We start from the raw sequence: 16,364 nt of genomic DNA on the forward strand, positions 1-16,364 counted from the left end.
CATTCAAATAAAAAGCACTTTCTTATCTAGACAGTGGTTTATTCAAGCAAAGCCATTTGGCATTGCCTCAAAATAACACTGTGGGTTTACTACCCAAATTCATTCCTCCATCTCATGACAGTATGGTCAGTGCAAACAGTATTGGTATGGCATGAAGCCAGAATATGATCTGCATAACTTATCCCTAGGCAACAGGAGATGTCAGTGTGAAGACTCAAAATCATTCCACTGTTAGAGGAATCCTAGAGACTACCACAACTGGAACATATTTTTGAGGTCTATGCTATTGCAAGCAAGGTTCCAGACCAAATGAAAACAAAATAAACCATTTTAATGAACTGTATTATTTTTCTATGTAATCAATACTGTATAAAGTGCCAGCATCTAAAGTGCAGCCCCCGTTGGAAAGTGGATAAGCAGATCACCAACTCCTTTAAGTCTATCTCAAAATCCAAATTGAAAATGTCTGCGTGGTTTAATATTACAGATCCTAAAACTTAAATATTGATTACTGGTCAAATGTAGGGGGTGTCGCGGGAGGGGAAAGGGGAGTGGGGGCAGGGAAAGGGGGAGGAGAGGGGGGAGGGAAGGGGGGGGTTGCGGGGAGGGAGTGCGGGAAGGCAAGGGAAAAGGGGCACGGGGCGGGGAGGGAAAAAGGGGCGCGGGGCGGGGAGGGAAAAAGGGGCGCGGGGAGGGGAGGGGAAAAGGGGCGCGGGGAGGGGAGGGGAAAAGGGGCGTGGGGAGGGGAGGGGAAAAGGGGCGTGGGGAGGGGAGGGGAAAAGGGGCGCAGGGAGGGGAGGGGAAAAAGGGTGCGGGGCGGGGAGGGGAGGGAAAAAGGGTGCGGGGCGGGGAGGAGAGGGGAAAAGGGGGGCGGGGAGGGGAAAAGCAGCGTGGGGCGGGGAGGGGAAAAGGGGCACGGGGCGGGGAAGGGAAAAGGGGAAAAGGGGGGCGGGGCGGGGAGGGAAGGGGAAAAGGGGCGCGGGGCGGGGAGGGGACGGGAGGAGGGAGGGGAAGGGGCGCCTCCCCTCACCCTCCTCAACAACCAGCCCCTCCCGCCGGCCTCCACAACACCCCCAGATCACGCAGACCTAGGCCAGAAGCAAACCCTTCCCCACCTCTGCGCGATGTCTCCAGGCCCGACCTCGGAAACGAATCCCCCACCCCGAGTGCCACCGATACCGCCCCTCCCCCAGTCCCACCTGGTCTCGTGCCGGCCAACGATACAGTTGCTCCCGTTTGAAAAATCCGCGCACGCGCCTTGGAGTGCCTTTTCAGGACGCATGCGCAGACACAGGCCCTCCGTACCGGCATCCGGGTCAAACGGCGTCTGGAGAAAACAAGATTCCGGGACAAAAACAGAAATACCTGGAAAAACCTAGCAGGTCTGAGTTCAACAGAACTGAGTTGTTGAAGGGTCATGAGGACTCGAAATGTCAACTTTGTTCTTTTCCGCCGATGCTGCCAGACCTGCTGAGTTTTTAGCAGGTGTTTCTGTTTTTGTTTTGGATTTCCAGCATCCGCAGTTTTTATTATTATTATTAAGATTCCGGGACGTTTGGTCACCTGAAGAGGGAGCATCGGAAAAACTGTAGCGTCATTTTGGAAATGGGGAGAAAACTTCTCTGTGTGGAAATGGATAACACTCCCCCACAGTGAGTGCCAACTCTGGGCCATTCACTGATGCATTCCAAAAAAATCCTTCACCACTTTGTTCCATTATTAATCCTCTGTTTATTCCAATTAAAGCCAGCAAAGAACCCGCAAACAGAAGGGAAAAAACATTAAAAACTTGGAAATGTCTGGTACTGGTCTGAACCACTCTTGGAGGTCCAGTTTGAACCATACCACTCATTTCCAATGTAATAAAAGCAAAATACTGTAGATTTTGGAAATCCGAATTAAAAACAGTAAATACTGGAAAAACTCAGCAGGTCTGGCAGCATCTTTGGAGAGAGAAACAGTTAAAGTGTCAAGTCCAATATGACTCTTTGTCCACTCATTTCCAAATTTTACTGGTTTTTCCTTGTAGGTCTGTAATCAGAAAACTCACTAGTGTGAAAAGAAACTAATTATTAAATAGTGTGTTAAAATGTTGTCTTTCTTGCAGGGTATCCCCATACATTTTGACCTGGATAATTGCTTCGTGTTACCCCCTCAGTTAACCGTTCATTTATTAAGACTGAATTTGCATATTACCCATTCCCCACAACCAGCAACATGTTTCACCCAGCTTACCTCCAGAGTGTGGCCCACACACCAGAGAGACAAGATACCACAATGCCTGCGCGCTGCAGCTGCACAGTGATTGAGTCCAGCCACAGCACCGTCACCTAACCTGATCATGTGTGGCTGAGGCTGACGCAGCCATTTGCGTGCTGGAACATCTGCCATTAGCAGTGGAGAGGCACGTGGCACTGCAATACTGACTGTTGTAGGGTGTTGCTTACAATCAGTAGGTCTGAAGAAGTCTTCGTAGTCATATGTAGATTAACTGTAAGTCTTTATTGACTCTTACTGTATATTTGTAAATATTTCTAAAGGGTACAAACTAGGAGCTGTCTCCATGCTTGCTGGTTCACACTGCTCTGTCCAACTGGGTGCAGTTCATGTGCTCTCTTACATCACTGTGTGGACAGTACTGTAATCAATCCCACATTAACCCTATATGTGCCAGACCCTTTACTACACCTCCCCCTAAGTCTTTATCCATGCATTTTAAGTGATTATAGTTTACCTTTTGTCTTACATTGATGTTACCATCATACACTTATATTGTCATTGCTCCATTATCACTACCCCATCTCCCCCCTTCAAGTACTTGAATTCAAAGCTTCAGGCAGTCTGGAGGCCCCATAACCCTTCCATTTCTCATTGGCAGTACTGTTGGAGAAGTGGTAGGCTCTGTTGCTGTTGGTTCTCTCTGGTTAGGAGGTTGTTCTGGCATCTGGGTATCTTTTCATCCTTTTCTTTCATATTGAACTGCTCTTGGTTGGTCGGGTTTCGTTGATCGATGGTTGCTACTCTAATTTGTTTCTTAAGGGGTGGATGAACATTGTGCTCATCTTCTTGTTGCTTTTTTCACTTCTTCCACCATCGTGTGGGTCATTACAGCGTATGCGGAAGTTTATCTTTCAAAAATAGAACTCTTGTTCCAACTGTTTCACAACCAAATCTTTGAGCAGTTACTTCTTTTCCAGTTATTTTTCGAGCTTCGGAATCTTTTGATTCAGCTCAGCAACTACCCTGGTAAGTTGAGTTGTCTTTGCTTCAGAGTAAGCTGCAGAACTTTTATATAAGTTTGACAGCTTCACCTGGGCACCCAGTTCTGTTCGGATCTTTCTCCATGGTCACTGACTTGGATTCTTTCAATTCACTCATTTGATCATCAATCTGTTTTGTAGAATTTCTCTTATCTGTTTTCAAGGTCTGGATTTGCTCTTCCATATTGCGCATCTTAAACTTCATGATGTTCAGGTTGGACCAAAATTCAAGAAATTCATCAGTTTTGGTTGTTAATTCTGCTTTCAAGCAACTGTTCTGATGCATCAGCAATTCTTTCTCCTGTTCCAGGCGTTTTGCATGATGCTTACTAGAAATTTCTGATCTTGATGTTCATTGAGTTTTAATTGAAGATCTACCTTTGTTGATTTTGCTTCTACAAGTTCATCATTTAAGCGTTTCAAGTTCTCTTCCAAGTGTTCTACTTCCTGTGACCAACATTCCAGCATTCTCATCATTTCTCATTTTTCCTTTACAAACTCATCTTTCATATGTGAAAGTTGGTTCTGTACGCTGATCAGTTTTTCTTTAGCAGAGCATAATTCCTCTACACTATCCTTCAAGCTCACATTCTGTAATTGCACTTCTGCCAATTATTTTTGAGACTCTTCATGCACATTTGTGAGAAGTTCTATTTGTTCTTGCTAATCTAGGTTCTTAATTCTCATCTCTTCATATATATCTTTGGAAATATAATGTTTTCCCAAGTTTCCTTTAAATGTCCAACTATTTTCTTCAGCTCTATAGTCTCTTTCTTGTAGCTCTTGGCTTTTTCTTGGAATATTGAACATTCTTGAGACTTCTCTCCCAACTGGTTCTTCAGTTCTTTCAAGGCCGCAACTTCTGAGTGCATTTTCTGCCTGCTGTACTGCCTCTCTATATTTCTGGTTGAGTTTTCCAACCTTGTGCTTCAATTTGCCAATAATGGAATTAACAGCTGTTATTTCCTCCTGGTACTTCTGTTTTGCCTCAGAAATTTGACTGTTCAGATCTCAAACAGTTTGGTTCATTTAAACTTTTTCAAAAGTATATACTCAGCTTGAATTTTGTGTTTCAAATCTTCCAATTCAGCTTTGATGCAAACATTTTCAAACCTTATTTTATTTTCCTTTTGCACAGTTTGTGTATTTTGGACTTCATCACATAGCTTTCCTTCATTCACAGTCAGCTGCTCAGTCTGCACTGCCACCTGCTGTTGCAATTTGAATAATGTGTCGGGATTTCCAAAAAGATATGTTTTTGGGACTTGTGGAAAGTTCTTTGCCTCTCTGACACCCTCATGTGGTTTGCTCAGGTAATGTCTTTTTCTCTTTTGTAGCTTTACTGGGGGTTTTCTATCCCTATTTTAAAGCTCTGTGCACCCCACAACTTGAAGGTTAAAGGATTTGTCAAAGGCTTTTAATATTTCATGGAAGCTGGTTGAGGACTCATCAATGTACTAGATTAAGATTACTTCATCAGCAAGTTCACCAAACCAGTATAAAAAGGTATTAATCTGGATTTTTCTGACTTTCTACTTGGACTTGATGTACCCCATTGCTTTAGAAATTCTCGTCTCCAGGAAGCCCAATTTTTTGTTAGCTTTGGTCCTTGGATAAGTCCAAATTGTTTTGAAAGAGTGGAATTCCAATACATGGTTAAACATTTAAAAGTGTAGGTTCTGCATTAGGAATTTTTTGAATTTGAGAATTGCTGAAAAAAGAGACATGTCAAAGCTTTTCATCTTGCACTCATCAGGACACTTGCAAGAATACCAATACAAGGGGGAAAACAACAATTTATACTGTATGTGAAAAGAGTGATGGTTGGTTGGCAAGTGGCATTACCATGGAGAATGCACCACTGATGGTGACTGATGGTTAACTGCCAAGCATTGTTTGAAATTTAAACCAGGCAACTTGACCCTGATTGGTCAAGGCATTGCCCTGAGGAATGAGTCAGCGAATGGCTGTCACTTATTTTGTTTAGCTGAAACAAACGCAGTGTATGAACATGTTCTTTCTGTCTATAAACAACAGGGCCTTGTGTATTAATATATCTAGCTTTCAGTACATGCAAATGCACCACATTGCAAGCCCAACTGACAATCTTAAATTGGTTGTCAGCGTAATTCTTAGTACATTGAGGATTATTTAGCAAATGTTGTCCAATCACGGAATCATATCTAATGTTGGACCCTGTGTGTTAAATTTTGCAAGCACAGGCAGGTTGGGTATGGTTTGTACCCTGCCTGTTGCAAACAGCAGTTAGGACATGCTGTTTGATGTGATCCGCCAGTCTTTGGGAAGTACAGCCTACATACCTAGCATCTAGAACCTACTCCATGGCAATGCCACTTGCCAACCAATTAGGACTCTCCTCACATACAGTATAAATTGTTGTTTTCCCCCTTGTATTGGTATTCTTGTGAGTGTCCTGATGAGTGCATGACGAAAAGCTTAGACATGTCTCTTTTTTCAGCAATACTGAAGATCTGCTGAATTTCATGATGGTGTCTTCGTCCACTTGAAGACAAAGAGATCTCCCGTGCCTGAGTTGATAAGCTTAAAAAAAATTTCCCCTGTGGGGGAACCATTTCATGATTTCTGTTGCCATTGCCACAGGGTGCTGTCACAATTCTTTTGTGCCTTATTGGCACTGGTGTTGACCATCAACTAATTTGCAACATTAAGCTTATTCTGAGGGGTGGAAAAATAACCCCCCCATAAAATTGAAAGTCTAATTGAGGTGCATATAGTTCATTGTTTCATTTTAAAAAGCTTTCTTGCAAAACTAAATAATTTTAGATGACTAAATGAAGTTCCAACCTCACACAGGCTAGGCTGGCACAATGGTAGGGTCAGCGGTAAGACAATAGGTTGCAACTCTCCAACATTCATTCTGGATTTCTGGATTCCTTACCTCAGAGTCAGTGCATTTTCTTTCAAGTGCAGTTGTTTAAATCTGGGCAATCTTTGGGCAACCTATCACCACACAGCAACTAGTGATATTCTCTGTGATCAATTAAATAAACAAACAACAAAGAGAGAGACGCAGCCAAAAGGGACATATTCAGGTGAGGTTGTGGACTAGCTGTTGTGCCGCCTGGACCTTGTAATTTGATATTTTGATGGATGGAACCATAGAAAAGTTATGGTGCAGAAAGAGGCCATTCAGCCCATCATGTCTGCCGGCCAGAAAAAGATGGAAAAAAAAACTAGCCGCTCATTTTAATCCCACTTTCCAGCACCTGGTCCGTAGCCTTGTAGGTTACAGCGCTTCAGATGCAGATCCAAGTACCTTTTAAATGAGTTGAGCATTTCAACCTCAACCACCGATTTAGGCAGTGAATTCCAGACGCCCGCCACCCTCTAGGTGAAAATGGTTTTCTTCATGTCACCTCTAATCCTTCTACCAATCACCTTAAATCTATGCCCCCTGCTAATTGACCCCTCAGCTAGGGGAAACAAGTCTTTACTGTCTACCCTATCTAGGCCCTTCATAATTTTGTATACCTCAATCAGGTCACCCCTCAGCCTCCTCTATTCTAAGGAAAACAGCCCTAACCTATCCTAACCTCATAGCTGCAATTTTCAAGCCCTGGCAGCATTCTGTAAATATTCTCCGTACTTTCTCCAGAGCAATTATGTCATTCTTGTAATATGATAACCAGGACTGTACACAAAACTCCAGCAGTGGCCTTTTATACAGTTTCATCATTACGTCCTGTTTTTGTATTCAGTACCTCACCCAATAAAGGAAAGCATTCCATTTAATATAAAAGCAAAATACTGCGGATGCTGGAAATCTGAAACAAAAACAAAAATACCTGGAAAAACTCAGCAGGTCTGACAGCATCTGCGGAGAGGTATACAGTTGACATTTCAAGTCCATATGACTCTTCATCAGAACTAAGGAAATAGAGAAATGAGGGTGAAATATAAGCTGGTAGATGGGGGTGGGACAGGTAGAGCTAGATAGGGGGCCAGTGATAGGTAGAGGCCAATAAGAGATTGCCAAAGATGTCATAGACAAAAGGACAAATTCCATATGCTTTCTTTACCACCTTATCTACCTGTCCTGTCACCTTCAGGGACCTGTGGCCATGCACTCCAAGGTCTCTCACTTCCTCAACCCCTCTCAATATCCTCCAGTTTAATGAGTATTCCCTTGCTTTGTTTGCCCTCCCCAAATGCATTACCTCACACTTTTCTGGATTGAACGCCATTTGCCACTTTTCTGCCCATTCAACCAAACCATTGATATAATTCTGGAGACAACAGCTATCCTCTTCACTATCAACTACACAGCCAATTTTTATAACATCTGCAAATTTCTCAATCATTCCTCCCACATTTATGTCCAAATCATTAATATACACAACAAACAGCAAGGGCCCCAACACTGAGCCCTGTGGAACACCACTGGAAACTATTTTCCATTTGCAAAAACATCCATTGACCTCTGCCCTTTGTTTCCTGTCACTGAGCCAATTTTGGATCCAGCTCGCCACATTCCCCTGTATCCCATGGGATCTCACTTTTCTGACCAGTCTGCCATGTGGGACTTTGTCAAATGCCTTACTAAAATCCATGTTAGCAACATCCACTGCACTACCCTCATAAATCCTCCTTGTTACTTCCTCAAAATATTCTTTTAAGTTAGTAAGACACGATCTTCCCCTAACAAAACCATGCTGACTGTCCCTGATCAACCCGTGCCTTTCTAAGTGACAATTTATCCTGTCTCTCAGAATTGATTCCAGTAATTTGCTCACCACTGAAGTCAATCTGACCGGTCTATAATTTTCTGGCCTAAATCATGCACCCTGTTTAAATAATGGTACAACATTTGCAGATCTCCAATCCTCTTGTCTGTATCTAGTGAGAATTGGACAATGATCCTCAAAGCATCCTCACTGGCTTCCTTTAACAGCCTGGGATACAATCCATCCGACCCTGGTGACTTATCCACCTTCAAGGATGTCAGTCGCTCCAGTACTTCCTCTCTCACTATGCTTATTGTATTTAATGTTTCACACTCCTCCTCATTAACTAGAATGTTTGCACCATCCCTCTCCTTAGTGAAGACGAAGACAAAGTACCCATTGAGAACCCTGCCCACACCTTCAACATCAACGCACAAGTTACCATGTACATCACTGATAGGCCCTACCCCTTCCTTGGTTATTCTCTTGCTCTTAATGTACTGGTAAAACATCTTTGGGTTTTCTTTGATTTTACCTGCCAATATTTTTTGTATCCTCTCTTTGCTTTCCTAATTTACATTTTACTTCACCCCTGTACTATTTATATTCCTCTAGGCCTTCTACAGTATTAAGCATTCTGTGACTGTCATCAGCTTTCTTTTTCTGTTTTATCTTGGCCTGTATGCTTCTGAATAACCAGGGGGCTCTAGATTTGGCAGTACCACCCTTTCCTTTGTGGGACATGTCTACACTGCGCCCATAGAATCTCGCTTTTGAATGCCTCCCACTGATTTGACGCTCTTTTCCGTTCTAATCGCTGTGTCCAGTTCACTCTCACCAGCTGACATCTGAGCTTCGTAAAATTTGTCTTCCCCCAATTTAGAACTTTTACTCCTGTTCTAGCTTTGTCCTTTTCCATAACGGTGCTAAATCTAACTGTATCATGGTCACTATCTCCAAAATAGTTTCCACTGCTACTTCATCCACTTGCCCAGCTTCATTTCCTAAGACTAAATCTAGAATTGCACCCTCTCTCTTGAATGCATTTCAAGAATTTTGCGCCCACTGTGCCTTCACACACTGTTCATATCCCAATTGATATTGGGGTAGTTGAAGTCCCCAACTATTACTGCCCTATTGTTTTCGCACTCAGAAATCTGTCTACATATTTGCTCTTCTAACTCTCTTCCACTATTTGGGGGTCTATAGTACACTCCTAGCAGTGTGGCTGCCCCTTTTTTTATTTCTGAGCTCAACCCATATGGCCTCATTTGATGCTTCATTTAGTATTTCATCCCTCCTCACAGCTGTAATTGATTCTTTAACCAATAATGCTACACCCCCAGCTATTTTATCCCCCCCCCACAAGCATCCTGTCTGAAAACTCTATATCCAGGGATGTTGAGCTGCCATTTTTGTCCCTCCTTAAGCCACGTTTCTGTTATAGCAATGATATCATGTTGCCATGTGTCTTTGTGAGCCCTCAGCTCATCGGCTTTATTTGCTATACTGCTTGCATTACATAAATAACTTTTAACACTGCCAAATTCCTGTGCAGTACACTTTTTAACCTGTGCTTCTTCTGTCTTTCAGAGCCACTCACTAATTCTCCATCTCCTGTTCCCTGCTCTGAATTTGTCCTCAGGTTCCCATCCCCCTGTCAATCTAGTTTTAAACCCCCCACCATCCCCCCTCCCTCCCCAACAGCACTAGCAAATCTCCCTGTGAGGATATTCATCCCAGTCCTGTTCAGGTGTAGACTGTCCAGCTTGTACAGATCCCACCTTCCCCAGAACTGGTCCCAATGCCCCAGAAATCTGATGTCCCCCCCCTACACCAGCTTTCCAGCCACCTATTTAATTGCTCAATTCAACTTTTTTTTAATTCATTCACGGGATGTGGGCTTTGCTAGCTGTGCCAGCATTTATTGCCCATCCCTAGCTGCCCTTGAGAAGGTGGTGGTGAGCTGCCTTCTTGAACCATTGCAGCCCATGCGGTGTAATAACAATGTTGTTAGGAAGGGAGTTCCAGGATTTTGACCCAGCAACAGTGAAGGAATGGCGATATATTTCCAAGTCAGGATGGTGAGTGACTTGGAGGGGAACTTCCAGGTGGTGGTGTTCCCATCTATCTGCCGCCCTTGTCCTTCTAGATGGTAGTGGTCATGGGTTTGGAAGGTGCTGCCGAAGGAGCCTTGGTAGATTCCTGCAGTGCATCTTGTGGATGGTACACACTGCTGCTACTGTGCACCGATGGTGGAGAGTGTGAATGTTTGTGGATGGGGTGCCAATCAAGTGGGCTGCCTTGTTCTGGACAGTGTCAAACTTCTTGAGCGTTGTGAGAGCTGCACTCATCCAGGCAAGTGGGGAGTATTCCATCACACTCCTGACTTGTGCCTTGCAGATGGTGGACAGGCTCTGGGGAGTCAGGAAGTGGTTTACTCGTCGCAGGATTCCTAGCCTCTGACTCGCCCTTGTAGTCACAATATTTATATGGCTAGTCCAGTTTAGTTTCTAGTCAATGGTAACTTCCAGGATGTTGATAGTGGGGGGTTCAGTGATGGTGAGGCCACTAAACATCAAGGGACAATGGTTGGATTCTCTGTTGTTGGAGATGGTCATTGCCTGACACTTGTGTGGCGTGAATGTTACTTGCCACTTGTCAACCCAAGCCTGGATATTGTCCAGGTCTTGTTGCATTTGGACATGGACTGCTGCAGTATCTGTGGAGTCGTGAATGTTGCTGAATATTGTGCAATCATCAGCAAACATCCCCACTTCTGACCTTATGATGGAAGGAAGGTCATTGATGAAGCAGCTGAAGATGGTTGTGCTGAGGCCACTACCCTAAGGAACTCTTGCAGTGATGTCCTGGAGCTGAGATGATTGACCTCCAACAATCACAACCATCTTCCTTTGTGCTAGGTGTGACTCCAACCAGCGGAGAGTTTTTCCCCTGATTCCCGTTGACTCCAGTTTTGCACTTAGAACTGGGAGTAATCCTGAGATTACTGCTTTAGAGATCCTGCTTTTCAATCTCGTTCCTAGCTCCCTAAAGTCTGCTTTCAGGACTTCATCCCCTTTCTTACCTAAGTCATTGGTACCAATGTGGACCATGACCTCTGGCTGATCACCCTCCTCCAGAAGAATGTCCTGCAGCCACTCCATGACATCCTTGACCCTGGCACCAGTGAGGCAACATACCATCCTGGAGTCGTGTCTACAGCCACAGAAACGCCTGTCTGTTCCCCTAACTAACGAATTCCCTATCACTATAGCTCTTCCTTTCTTCTTCCTCCCCTCCAGTACAGCTGAGTTGCTCGTGGTGCCACACTTGGCTCTGACTGCACTCCTCTGAGGAATCAGCACCCTCACCAGTTTCCAAAACGGACAACCGATTTGTGAGCGGGACCCCAGGGAACTCCTGCACTAGTTTTCTTGGACTGCCTGGTGGTCACCCATTCCCTTTCTACCTCCAGGCTCCTAAGCTGTGGTGTGACCCTCCTCTCTGAATGTGCTATCCATATAACTCTCAGCCTTGTGGATGCACTACAGTGGCTCCAGCCGCCGCTGGTGCTCCGAAACCCAAAGCTCAAGGTTCTGCAGCTGGTGATGCTTCCCACGCATGTGGTCGTCTAGGATATCGGGAGTGTCCACGAATTCCCACCTATTACAGGACATGCATTCCACATCACCAAGCTGTCCTGCCATGTCTTCAATTTATTTCTTTTATGTTTACTTTATTTTACTTTGGTTTACTTTTATTAACTTTATATTACTTGGCACTATTTAATAAACCTTACCAAAAGTACGTTTCCTGCTTTATTTTAAACCTTAGGAATATAATAAACCTTAAACGCTTACTAGATACTCACCAGATACTCACCAAACAGCTAGCTTCTTCTCCAACCAATCAAATTGCTTCTTTCCTGTGATGTCACAATTTATTTTTCACTCTCTTTTCGAACTCAGCGCGGGCCAGTTCTGAGCAGCTGACAGGCCTGCCTCTCTGACTGCTCTTCCCGAAGGAGAAAGGTTTAGGCTGCGCTCCCCGGGCTGTATTTATTCTCTCCCCATTCCGTGTATCTCCTGCAGGTCCGCCTCTCAGTCTGCTCTTCCTGAAGGTGAATGATGTAGGCCGCGCTCCCCGGGCTGTGTTTATTCTCTCCACCTCTCCGAATGCTCTTCTGATGAAGGGGTATTGGCTGAAGCCAGTCAAGATCATCTGCTAGTATGTTAACAGCAGCTCCAGTATCAATTTTAAAGGTGGTAAAGCCTTTAACTTTCACTGTGACCGACCAATAGTCTGGACTAAGACTGTTAACTTCCCCTAAGAACTCTGTAATTTCGTCTTTATCTTGATTTCCGATTTCTTGGATGCAGTGTGTTCAAAAATATTTTCTTGTCTCCTACCTTGATGAAAGTTGTTGGATTTGCAGAAATGATAGAAATGTCCACTTTTTGCTGCATTTGAAGCATTCCACGGCCCCTGCTGGGCAGACCTGTGTTGGTTCTTCATGCCACAATGCAAGCATCTCAAAATGGCTGCCTGTGTGGATTTTCCCACCCTTTTGCCCAGGCTTGGTGGGCTGTCTTATAGGTGTGGCCACTGCCTGTGGGGCTACCCAATCAACAGATTCATGTGAAGCCTTGGGGTTGCGCCGAATTATAGCCCGATTAATTCTCTAAGCTCGGCCTGCCTTGCATACTGGACCGTTGATCTTAAGTAAGATCATCTCTGGTCTGCAAAAAGTCGGGGAGCTTTTCATCTCAGACACCCACAACTATGCGACCATAGATTAGCTCATACTTCAGTAACTTGTATTCGCAATAGGCAATATAGGTCAATTAGAACTAGTTCAATCGAGTCCCCAGGTCGGTGCAACCTCTGGTTAAAAAGCGTTCGTTCTATAACTAAGTTTCACTTCAGGCTAAAATAGGTGTCAGAGGCTTTGAGAATGGTCTCAAAGTCTGCGGTGGACTCCTCCACTACCTGCCTCAGGAGAACATTGTCTGCCACAGGGCCGACAGAATGAAGAAGGGGACTGATTTGATGCTTTTACTCTTTAGCCTGAAGGCTCAATGCTGCCCAATATGAAAGGAAATGGCGTTTTCGTAACTCCCACTGCTGGCCTCTCTGCAGGCCCATGAGACAGTCAAATGGGTGAGGTAGGGGTAGGGATTGCTCACTGGGTACGGTCATCCTTAGCTCTCTTCAGTTTACCTCCTCCATCTGTTGAGTTGTAAGTACAAGCTGTATTGAATTTTTCCTCACTCTGTGGTTCTTTCGATAACATCTGTATATTTTTTTACATTGATGTCTCTGCTTCTGCCACCATGTTCTGAGATGATTCTTCTTATCTGTGGACTCTAGGCATAGTACTTGATTAATAGGCAAACTGTAGTCATACTCTGATGTCTGCTTAATACTTGTTTATTAGTACTACATCTAAACAGGTTACAGAGTAGGCATGTTGCTCTGGGCATAGTGTCCCAACCTCTCTCTAGAGAGAGTCTAACACATGACTGACTGATGTCAGTGATACATCATCATTTATGTCAAACATTAGCATATCCCATTTGTTAACCCTTTATACTACAAAATACACACAGAGCTGGCTGATCTCATGAGATTAAATCATGCTGCTTCCTGTTGTGCTGACCGGCAGCCCTTTCCGACCTCCTGCCGCTCCACAGGCCATGTTGTTCCCTCCTGCTCCATGGGCTCTCCCAAGCAAGGGAACCAGGCATGGGCCCGGGATAGGGGAGGCAAGAAGAGTGGTGAGTATGAAGTAACAAGTGTTCGGCAATTGGGAGAAGATTGTGAAGACCCGCGGAGAGGGAGGCAGGCTCATGGTCTGCAGAGCGGCTGGGAGACGGCGACATGGTCTGCGAGGCCGGTGGAGGTCGGGAAGGCCCACCAAAGGGGACAAGGTCCTGTTCACTACCTCATGATTGGCTTTCTTTAGTAAGAATCAATTGCTGATTGGCCATGGCATTGTTCATTAGCAGCAACTAACCTCCTACCTTTGAAAGTCTACTGAAGGCAGTTCTGAGGTTATCGAGTTGTTTTAACATCGCTTCTTTAATTAAACAGACTCACATAACAGCGTTGCTCAACTTTTTCATTTAAATCCTCTACTTTCACAGCTGGAAGTATTAACTCTCTATAATTTTTTCACTTAGTTCTTCAATGCCTGACAGACTAGACAATAACATCTCCGCTTTGTTACAGGCAAAACATGTATCACCAGTCAAAGGTGTCCCTGGGCCGCTGGATCCCAGGTGAATCAATTGATTATAACTCGGGGACGGAGTTCCGGACGAGGAGGTCTACAAGGCTTAAATCCTTATGCTGTCAGGTAGAGCTAGTTTTTCATTAAGGGCCAAGATTGTGATAAATTGTCTTTTTGAAATCAAGTTTTTTATTTGCCTGAAAATGTGAGATATGCCCCAAACAACTAGACAGGTAAATCTAAAATGTGCTGTGCCTAACATTGTAACATGTAGTGTAGTTCTTGTTCCATAGATTCCCATGAAGAAATCAGGTGTAAGATGCGAAGTGGCTGGAGGTTCATGGTTCCTAAGATTGTGGACCTCACTGTCAAGGAGAGCGGCAGCTGCGAGGATGCGCCCCTATCAACTCTGTCAAGCACATAGAGAGCACTTGAGGAAGGATGCAAGTGCAGCCAGGGTAATTCTCATTGATTTCTGTTGCGAATAGTTTAAGACCTCAAATCAATGTTAGTTGGTTGTGAATTCAAATTTTTTAATATCTCATCTCTGGTAGAAAGAGAGGTTTGCCCAAACAAAGGAGGCCCAAGAGATCAAATAGTTCAAAAATTCCCAAGTGGAGACTGAACTTGGCCCATTACAGCCTTTTCAGTCCCAAGAGGAGAAAAAAAAATCAGGAGGTTTAAAGAAGAGAGCACAGCCCTCTGGCTGGAAGTGGAGAATCTGGAGCAGAAGGTGGAGAATCTAGAGGCAATGAACCTCAAGCTACAGGAGGAAATTGTTGAACTGTTAAAAATAGGTGAGATAGAACTGTTGTTTCAATGTTACATAGTACGTCACTTTCTGTGACTAGTGCAGCTCTGTCTGAACATAAACAGGTAGTGGATTAAATTGAAGTTGCGCAAATGGCCTCCTAGCTCTGATATATGAATAATGCCAATTATTTTTCATCATATTGCAGCAAGAATGTCGTACATGCCTAGGTGAGGCAATGTACCCCCAGCACCACACCAGCAAAGAGTGCTGGACACACTTGCACCCCCAGCACTGCCCAGGCAGAATGAACAAGCCCCCGATGTAGAGCCCAAGAGGACAAAGAGGCCAGAAAGCAGTTGTACACCGCAATTGATAACATAATAATAATTCTGATAATTAATTTTGAAAACATTTGATAATCATTGTTAGTTTCAGCAAATTGTGATGTATCATTATGACAGTAGGTTCAGTGTTAAACTTGCCTCCAACATTAATGACTTGTCATTCAGTGACACTGAACTGTTGAATAATCTCATATAGCGTCTGTAGTTAGTCTGAGTCTGTATTATCTTCCAATTTTGCATGTAGGACACTGAGTACGTCCCTGATTTTACTTACGGGTAAAACTGCCAGGTGGTATTGAGATACATAGAAACATAGAAAATAGAAGCAGAAGTAGGTCATTCAGCCCTTCAAGCCTGCTCCACCATTCAGTATGATCATGGTTGAACCTCTAAATCAACGCCAGATAGAGTGTGGAATAAGGCCCACAGCCTAAGGACAAATTCATTATTCATTAAGTGCTTGGCTGTTGACATCTGGGGATCCAATGAACTGAAATGAAGGTCAGTCAGAAGAGCATGCCGACAATTTGTCAACACTGGAGGTATTGGGAAGCCTTTGCTTCCCCCACAGAAGTTAAATACTATCAAAGGTAACACCATATAAAGCTTGAATTTTCTTTTTGTATGATGCAATATCTCTTTAGTGGACTGAGGAGTATTGAAAGGAATTAATTGGTTTTCTGAGTATGACATCCTTAGGTTCCAAGAAATACCATAAGACTTGGAATTGTCATCAGGATGAACTGCTAAGTAGCAAGGGTAAACAAATGGGGTCATTAATGGGGTTTTTAAGGCTGTTTTATTGCAGGCAGCTTAGAAGATGCAATTTCTCCCAGCAGGATGTTAGCTTAATTGGAAGCCTCTTGTCACCTGTTTTGGAAGCCCCCAACTTCTAGTTTCAATCTTAAACTTTTTCTTTTATTTCCAGCATATTTCACCCACCACCTCTAAATCCAGGGGTTGAGTGAGGAGACTCTTAAGAAGGAGCTTGGAAAAATGAATAATTACATCTCTGAGAAAATACAGGGCCGCAATAGAGACAAAAATCCCTCTAATATCTAATGC

At 44.0% G+C, this 16,364-nt stretch overlaps 1 protein-coding gene and 1 long non-coding RNA gene across 7 annotated transcripts in view; one reads left to right on the plus strand and one right to left on the minus strand.

Annotated features, from left to right (window-relative positions):
• The window catches only part of adat1 (adenosine deaminase tRNA specific 1), a 63,672-nt gene extending 62,473 nt beyond the window's left edge, over window positions 1-1,199 (minus strand). For all 5 annotated transcript variants that reach the window (XR_013576953.1, XM_078544513.1, XM_078544515.1 and 2 more), the window contains exon 1: window positions 1,116-1,199. The gene's annotated coding sequence lies outside the window, so the exon portion shown is untranslated. The remainder of the gene's footprint in view (window positions 1-1,115) is intronic.
• A 1,173-nt stretch (window positions 1,200-2,372) lies between these two features.
• On the plus strand, window positions 2,373-15,490 carry LOC144682141 (uncharacterized). Of its 2 annotated transcripts, none has more exons than XR_013576951.1 (4): window positions 2,373-2,493; window positions 14,201-14,327; window positions 14,495-14,659; window positions 15,165-15,490. It is a non-coding gene; the product is annotated as an uncharacterized LOC144682141 (long non-coding RNA). The 2 variants fall into 2 exon arrangements; XR_013576952.1 differs by lacking the exon at window positions 15,165-15,490 and adding an exon at window positions 14,760-14,922 and having other exon boundaries at window positions 2,373-2,482.
• Window positions 15,491-16,364: the final 874 nt, after the last annotated feature.

This window comes from Cetorhinus maximus, chromosome 6, assembly GCF_964194155.1.
Source record: "Cetorhinus maximus chromosome 6, sCetMax3.hap1.1, whole genome shotgun sequence".
NCBI lineage: Eukaryota > Metazoa > Chordata > Chondrichthyes > Lamniformes > Cetorhinidae > Cetorhinus > Cetorhinus maximus.